Raw genomic sequence first — 7,306 nt, 5'->3', positions numbered from 1 at the left:
ACAATCAGGGAACTGAATGAGAGGTGGAGCAGCTCTGATACGGACTGGTACCCATACAAGGCTAGGATTTTAGCCACTGAGCCACCATATCAAGCCCTAAAATTATGTATAAATATAAGCTTATTCCATTGATGCAAAATCTAAAAATTTGATACACTGATGATCTTATTGTATTGTTACTAGTCATGATGATTATTTTATTTGATTTTTATACTTATATTATTAAATTAAGTTTATGTTTACTTTTTGTAAAGATCTATTTACCTATTTATTTGAAAAGGAGAGTTACAGGATAGAGGAGACAAAGAGAAGAGTCTTCCATCCTATGGTTCACTCCCCAGGTGACCATAATGGCCAGGAGAAAGCCAGGTCAAAGCCTGGAGCCAGAAGCTTCAGCTGGGTCTCCCACACGGGTCCAAGCACTTGAGTCATACTCCATTGCTTTCCTATGTACATTAGCTGGATCTGAAGTGAAGCAGTCAGGACTTGAATCAGTGTCCATATGGAATACCAGTGCTGCAGGCAGCAACTAAACCAGTCAAGCCACAGCAACACACCACTCTATACTGATAGGCTTAATTTGCCACTAATTTTAATATCCAGCAAGTAAACGTAGAAAGGTCCAGGAAGAGTTCTTATGCATGGGTGTCTGACAATTGCATAACAGTGCATGGCTAAAAAGCTAGGCATACTTTTTACCATTATCACTTTGGTTATTCTTTTACTTTTACCTCAAACCTTTTTACATGTTTCTCCTAAAAGCCCCAGCCTTAAAACTCTGTATATTTATCCCTCTTGTAAAATTTATCTCTGCTCAAATGGAGGCTCCCAAGCTACAGATGGTATTGCAGATGGAGCCCCCGTGGAATCTCATTCTACCAGGGATCCTTAGACCAACACTCAGAAAAATGTTCTGCTGCCAGTCCAGATCTAGGCCCCTTATAAGCAGGAAGTTGCCACCGCAGTCATCATCCCCTAATCCCTTACAGTAATTTAGGGCACCTTTGTGAGGAGTTAGGAGGTTAGTGGGCAATTAGGAAAGACCCCGGTAGGAACCAAATGTTTGTGTGACACCTGCCATCTGCTGATTAGATAAGTCATTGCCCCAAGAAAATGAAAAAAAGTTGAAAGTTGGGGCACACAATGGGTTCCATTGGATAGGAAACCATACAATAAACTAGGCCACAAGTCTCAAAGTTCAACAAGTTGGAAATAACCTATCTTAATTTGTAAGGACAAAAATGTTTCTCACTAATGACATCTCCCAAGTGGATGGTATAATAATGTTTGTTAACTTGTCAGGAATCATGACTGCTACACAAGAGACAGACAATAATTAAATCAGACCCCTGACGTAGTAAAACTATGTAGAAGAATTGGATCAGGAGCCAGTGTTATTGCCTAACAGGTGGTAGGTTAACTCTCTCGCAGCACCAGCACCCACCAGCATCCTGTATGGGTGCTGTTTGAGTCCCAGTTGCTCTGCTTCAGATCCAGCTCCCTGTACATTGGAATGCACATGGAAAGCAGTAGATAATGGCTCAAGTCCTTGGTTTTCTGCACTGACATGCAAGATCTAGTTGAATCACTTAACTTCAGCCTGGCCCAGCCCTGGCCATTGCAGCCCTCTGGGGAGTAAACCAGTGGATGAAAGATCTCTCTCTCTCTTTGTCTCCTTCCCTTTGTCTTTATCCTCTCTCTATGTGTAACTCTACCTTTCAAATAAATAAAAGAGAGAACTGGTCAGTTGCTAGCTCCCTGTGTAAGCTCCTAGTTCACAGGCCTTGATGGGTCCCTACCTTGGACACCCTCATGGTAAACAGGAATCTCGTTTCAGTGAGAATATCATTTTTAAAAACATCTTCCTTCCCACCTGGCCCCTCCATGGTCTGCTTCATGATTCTTCATGCACTGAGACAAAGAATTGACTGTTAATGCCTCTGATATTACTCTACCATATTTCATTATGTGGTGTTGACTTTCACAGGCAAACATACAGGGAGACTTGTAAATTGCACCTTAACTGAAGCTGCTTACAGACTGGGAAAAAACAACAACCCAACTCCCTGCTTCAGCAAAGGTGAAGGACTTGGATTTCAATTCAGGATTTCTTGGAGATCTTTGCCATACAGTCCGAAGTTCATAGGGTTTTATTCTGAATGTCTGGCACTAGGTTACATTTCTCTCCTAGTTAATTTTTTAAAGATTTGTTTGTTTATTTGAAACAGAGCTACAGAGACAGAGAGTGAGAGATATAAAGAGATATCCTCCATCCACTGGCTCATTCCTCAAATGGCCTCAATGGCCTGGCCAAAGCTAGTAATCAGGAGTCAAATCAGTATTCATAAAGGATGCCAACACCACAGGTGACACCCTAACCTGCTATGCCATGACACTGCTATTCCATTACAGCCTGTTAGCTCTGTTGCCTGTATTCTGTATAATCCTAAACCATGATGCCAAATAAATAAGGTTGATGATAAGTATTTATATATATATTTTTAAAGATTTATTTTTATTATTTTTTCATTGGAAAGGCGGATATACAGAGAGGAGAGACAGAGAGGAAGATCTTCCGTCCGATGATTCACTCCCCAAGTGAGCGCAACGGGCCGATACTATGCCGATCCGAAGCCAGGAGCCTCTTCCGGGTCCCCCACAGGGTGCAGCTTCCCAAAGCTTTGGGCCGTCCTCAACTGCTTTCCCAGGCCACAGGCAGGGAGCTGAAAGGGAAGCGGGGCTGCCGGGATTAGAACCGGCGCCCATATGGGATCCCGGGCGTGCTAGGCGAGGACCTTTAACCACTTGCGCCACCGTGCCGGGCCCAGTATTTATATATTTTTTAAGTTTCATTGTATTTGTTTGAAAGGCAGAATTACAGAAAGAGAGAAAGGGAAAAGCAAGAGACATTGAACATCCATCAGATGGTTTACTCCCCGAAAGGCTGCAATACTTGAGTCTAGTACAGGAGGAAGCAAGAACCTAGAACTCCATCTGGTCTCCCACGGAGGTGCAAGTGCAGGGACTGTCTTCTACAGCTTTCCTCACCGCATTAGTAAGGTGTTGGATCTGAAGTGGAGCAACTGGGATTTGAAGTGGTTCCCATATGAGATTCGGCTTCACAAGTGACAGCCTAAGCCTGCTGCAACACAACCTGGACTGTTTTACTGTCCTGTGTTGTCAAAAATAGTCACTAGTATCTATACAATCTTATCCAATTATTGCCTCTACTGATTTCTTGTATTTGGTTCATTTATTTATTTATTTTCAGTTTTATTTTTTAATTTATCTATTTAGAAAGTAGAATTACAGAAGGAAAGGTAGATCTTCCATCTCCTGGTTCACTCTCCAAAGGATCACAATGGCTGGGGCTGGGTCAGACCAAAGCCAGGGACCAGGAGCTTTACCTGGGTCTCCCATAAGGGTGCAGAGGAACATTTGGGGCATCCCCTCTACTTTCCTAGACACATTTGCTGGGAGCTGGATTAGAAATGAAGCATCCGGGTCTGGAACCAGTGCTCATATGGGATACCAGCATTGTAGGTGATGGTTAAACATGCTAAACCTCAACAATAGCCATATATTTTTATTGTTAAAATAAAACTAATTAGATCCAGCATGGTAGCCTAGCAGCTGAAGTCCTTGCCTTGCACCTGCTGAGATCCCATATGGGCACTGGTACCACGTCCCTTCCAGCTTCTTGCTTGTGGCCTGGGAAGGAAGTAGAAAAAAGCCCAAAGCCTTGGGACTCTGCACCCGCATTAGGAGACTAAGAAGAGGCTCCAGGCTCTTGGCTTCGGATTGGCACAGCTCTGGCCATTGTAACCTATTGGGGAGTGAACCATTGGATGGAAGATCTTCCTCTCTGTCTCCCTCTCTCTCTCTCTCTCTGTATATCTGACTTTCCAATAAAAATTAAAAATAAAATAAAGCAAAACAAATGATGGCATCTAGTGTCTTGTTAAACCAGTGGCCGATACCACTCCTTGGAATTCAGGGGGATGTTCAGAAACGGGTACATATTGGAAGGACCTACCAAACACCTCTCATTAGAGATGAAGGTTTAAATAACCAGAATGGAGAAAAGAGAGCTTCCCTGACCAGATCAAGCAAGGTTATCACTGGTTGTCTAAAAACTGGCCATTACCTGCCTATATACCTAGAAAGTAAATTCACTTTATGACCTCCTGGAACATAGGTTGAGGGAGCTATAGAATTAATAAAGACCTTTCAGACCCATCTGTCACTGTCCTGCAGCGATGGACTTGGTGCACGGAGCCGATAATAACACGCGTGGACTCTGATGGTCAATAGCCGAAGTTTATTAGTGGCATCAGACTTTATACACTGAGGGTCATATGGGATAAGGGAGGGAGTATTGAGCTTATCAACAGAACCCATCAACTGTTTCTGTATTTTTGTTTGGAATTTTGTTTTGTTTCGTGTATTCTACCAATTGTTCTCATTCACATGCTGTCCACTCAACTGTTCTCATACAAATGATATCCAATCAGTTATACAAAAGGTATCCATTCGGTTGTTTTCATACAAATACTATCCAATCAGTTGTAATCCTGTGCTCGCTGACCTTCCAGGGTCATAATGTCCTTCTACAGCCATCCATCCGTGGAAGAGATGATATTTGGGGTACCAGAGGGATTCTGAAGAGAGAGAAGGGCATCAGGAAAAATCACTATAGCTGTGGAGAGAAGTTTAAACCAAATATCGGGGGGGGGGGATGTTGTGACACAGCAGGTTGAGACACCCCTGGGGATGCCTACATCTCGGTTCTCAGGGCCTGTTTGGATTTATGACTATTTTTCCTCTAATCCAGCTACCTGCTAACGCACGTGGGAAGGAGCAAATGATGGCCCAAGTGTTAGAGACCCTACGATCCATGTTTGAGAGTGGGATGGAGTTTGTTTTTCCCATTTTAAGCCCAGCCGACTCTGACTTATCTAAGCATTTAGACAATGACTAAGGATATGTAAGATTTTTCTGTTTCTCCTTTCCTTTGTTTTCACTCTACTTTAATATGAGTAAGTCATTACAAATAAAATATCTGGGGCACTACTGTGACATAAGAGGTTAAGTCTTTTCTTGTAGAACCGGCATCTCATTTGGGGGGGGTGGTTAGAGACTTGGATGCCTCACTTCCAATCCAGCTCCTTGATTATGGCCTGGGGAAGCATGGAGGATGGCCCAAGTGCTTAGGCCTCTGTAACCACGTGAAGATGTGGAAAAAGACCTGCCTTTCAAAAGAATAAAAATTTTAAACTAAAATATCTTCCTTGCTTCAAGTCCTCTACAGACTTTCTGAGCCAGTCGTCAAAAGGCAGGAGGCTATGGTAGTAAAACATTTTCAATTGTCATTTTTTTAAAGATTTATTTATTTTTAGTGCAAAGTGAGATATATAAAGAGAGGAGGAAAGACAGAGAGATCTTTCATCTGATGTTTCATTCCCCAAGTGGTCGCAACGGCTGGAGCTGAGCCAATCCGAAGCCAGGAACCCAGATCCTCTTCCAGGTCTCCCACATGATGCAGGGTCCCAAAGCTTTGGGCCATCCTTGACTGCTTTCCCAGGCCACAAGCAGGGAGCTGGATGGGAAGTGGGGCCGCCAGGATTAGAACTGGTGCCTATATGGGATCCCAGTGCTTTCAAGGTGAGGACTTTAGCTGCTAGGCCACAGTGCCAGGCCCTCAATTGTCATTTTTGCAAGGTGCAAGCAAAATCACACCAGAGAAGTCTAGGATGCTTTAAGGAGTCTTTATTAACCAAACTTGGTGATAACAGAGCCCACTAGAAATGAACAAATGCAAGCCCAATGGCAATCCAGTCTGAATTGAAACCCTGAGAGGAACAAATGATCATTACTGTGAAACCCATCCATTAAACTGAAGGTCTATGTCCTAGCTTTCCTAGCAATATAAATTATCCTAAGAGAGGTGCAGTGAACAATCAGGGCACACTTAGGAAGCTGCAGACACTCACCTTCTCTTGACTTTGTCCACATTCCATTACCGCTAGGCCTCATCTATCCTGGAACTCTGGAAAGTACCCAAATTAGAAATACAAAGCATCTTAGCATTTGCATCTTCACTGACTCACCCAAGCAGTGAACAGAGGGTAAGGAATACCTACACACAGGGGCCAAGCTCAGGGGCTACCTGCTTTCAGTGTCTGCCTGCGGGGAAGCCAGAGAGCAAACAGGTACTGGGGAGGTAAGAGTCGGAGTGCAAAGCACAACTGAACCAAGTGACCAAGACAGAGCCCTTCCCTACCATGGGCCTTAATGGGGGCTTGTGAGGGAGATAGTTGCACAACAGCACAACACCACAACACCATTCACTCTCAGGTTCCAGGTGATAGGTGAGCATCACTGGTGGGCAGAAAGGAACCCTTCGGTGGGGGAGGCGTGGCTGTTAAGCTCCAGATCCTGAACTAGCTGCCTAAAACTGCAACAGCATCATCCCTTAGGTGACCAATCTGCCCTGGGGGTCTTCCTGCCTTCTGCCAGGATCTTTGTATAAATGGACATTCAGTGCAGCAGGTAGCAATGGCCTCAGGTACAGAGTACACATCCCTCCCCGGCCACCCAGGTTAGCTGCCTCAGACAACTACACAGGGGCCAAGAGGACAGGACCCAGGCTGGCTCTACCCAGAGCCCAGAGACTCAGAGCCTTTCCCTCCCACCACCCGCAGGGAAAACAAGGCATGGTGGCGGCCGGGAGGCAGCAGCACCAAGAGGCCTCGGACACCCAACCCTCCCCTCCCTTCCTGCAGCGAGCGCGCCAGCCGCGGGTGCCCAGGGCTCAGGACTTCTCCCTTGTTGCCACCTGCTAGTCGCGTCCTGGAGTCCCGAAGTGACACCCTTTTTTAGAGCGTGCACTCCCTGGATTCCAACAGGAAAACCTGGAAGAATGCAGCTTTGCACAGCTCTGCCTCCCACCTGGCCTCCCGCCCCGTTGCCCCGCTTAGGCTTGTCTTTCACTTAGGCTCAGGCTTCTTCCCCTATTACTGGCTGTAGCAGGAATTTTCTCTTTAGGCTGGCAGGCGGGGACCGTCCCGTAGTTATAATTAGGAACACTGCTCAACCAACAAACCGCTCCACCTGAGTCACCCCACCCAAACCCTGCCAGAATATCAGGCTTAGTCAGGGCTCAGGATTGACTCTCCAGAAGGTTCTGTTGGTTGTGTACTAGTCTTGCAGAGTAATGGGGCTCTGCCTCTTGCTTCTGACCTCCAGCCTGTTCTTTAGCGAAGTGGGCAGGACTAGGCTGGGAGATGCTGGAAGGAGGGGAAGG

Source organism: Ochotona curzoniae, unplaced genomic scaffold, assembly GCF_017591425.1.
Source record: "Ochotona curzoniae isolate NIBS_2020 unplaced genomic scaffold, NIBS_Ocur_1.0 patch22, whole genome shotgun sequence".
NCBI lineage: Eukaryota > Metazoa > Chordata > Mammalia > Lagomorpha > Ochotonidae > Ochotona > Ochotona curzoniae.
This window is presented reverse-complemented; position numbering follows the sequence as displayed.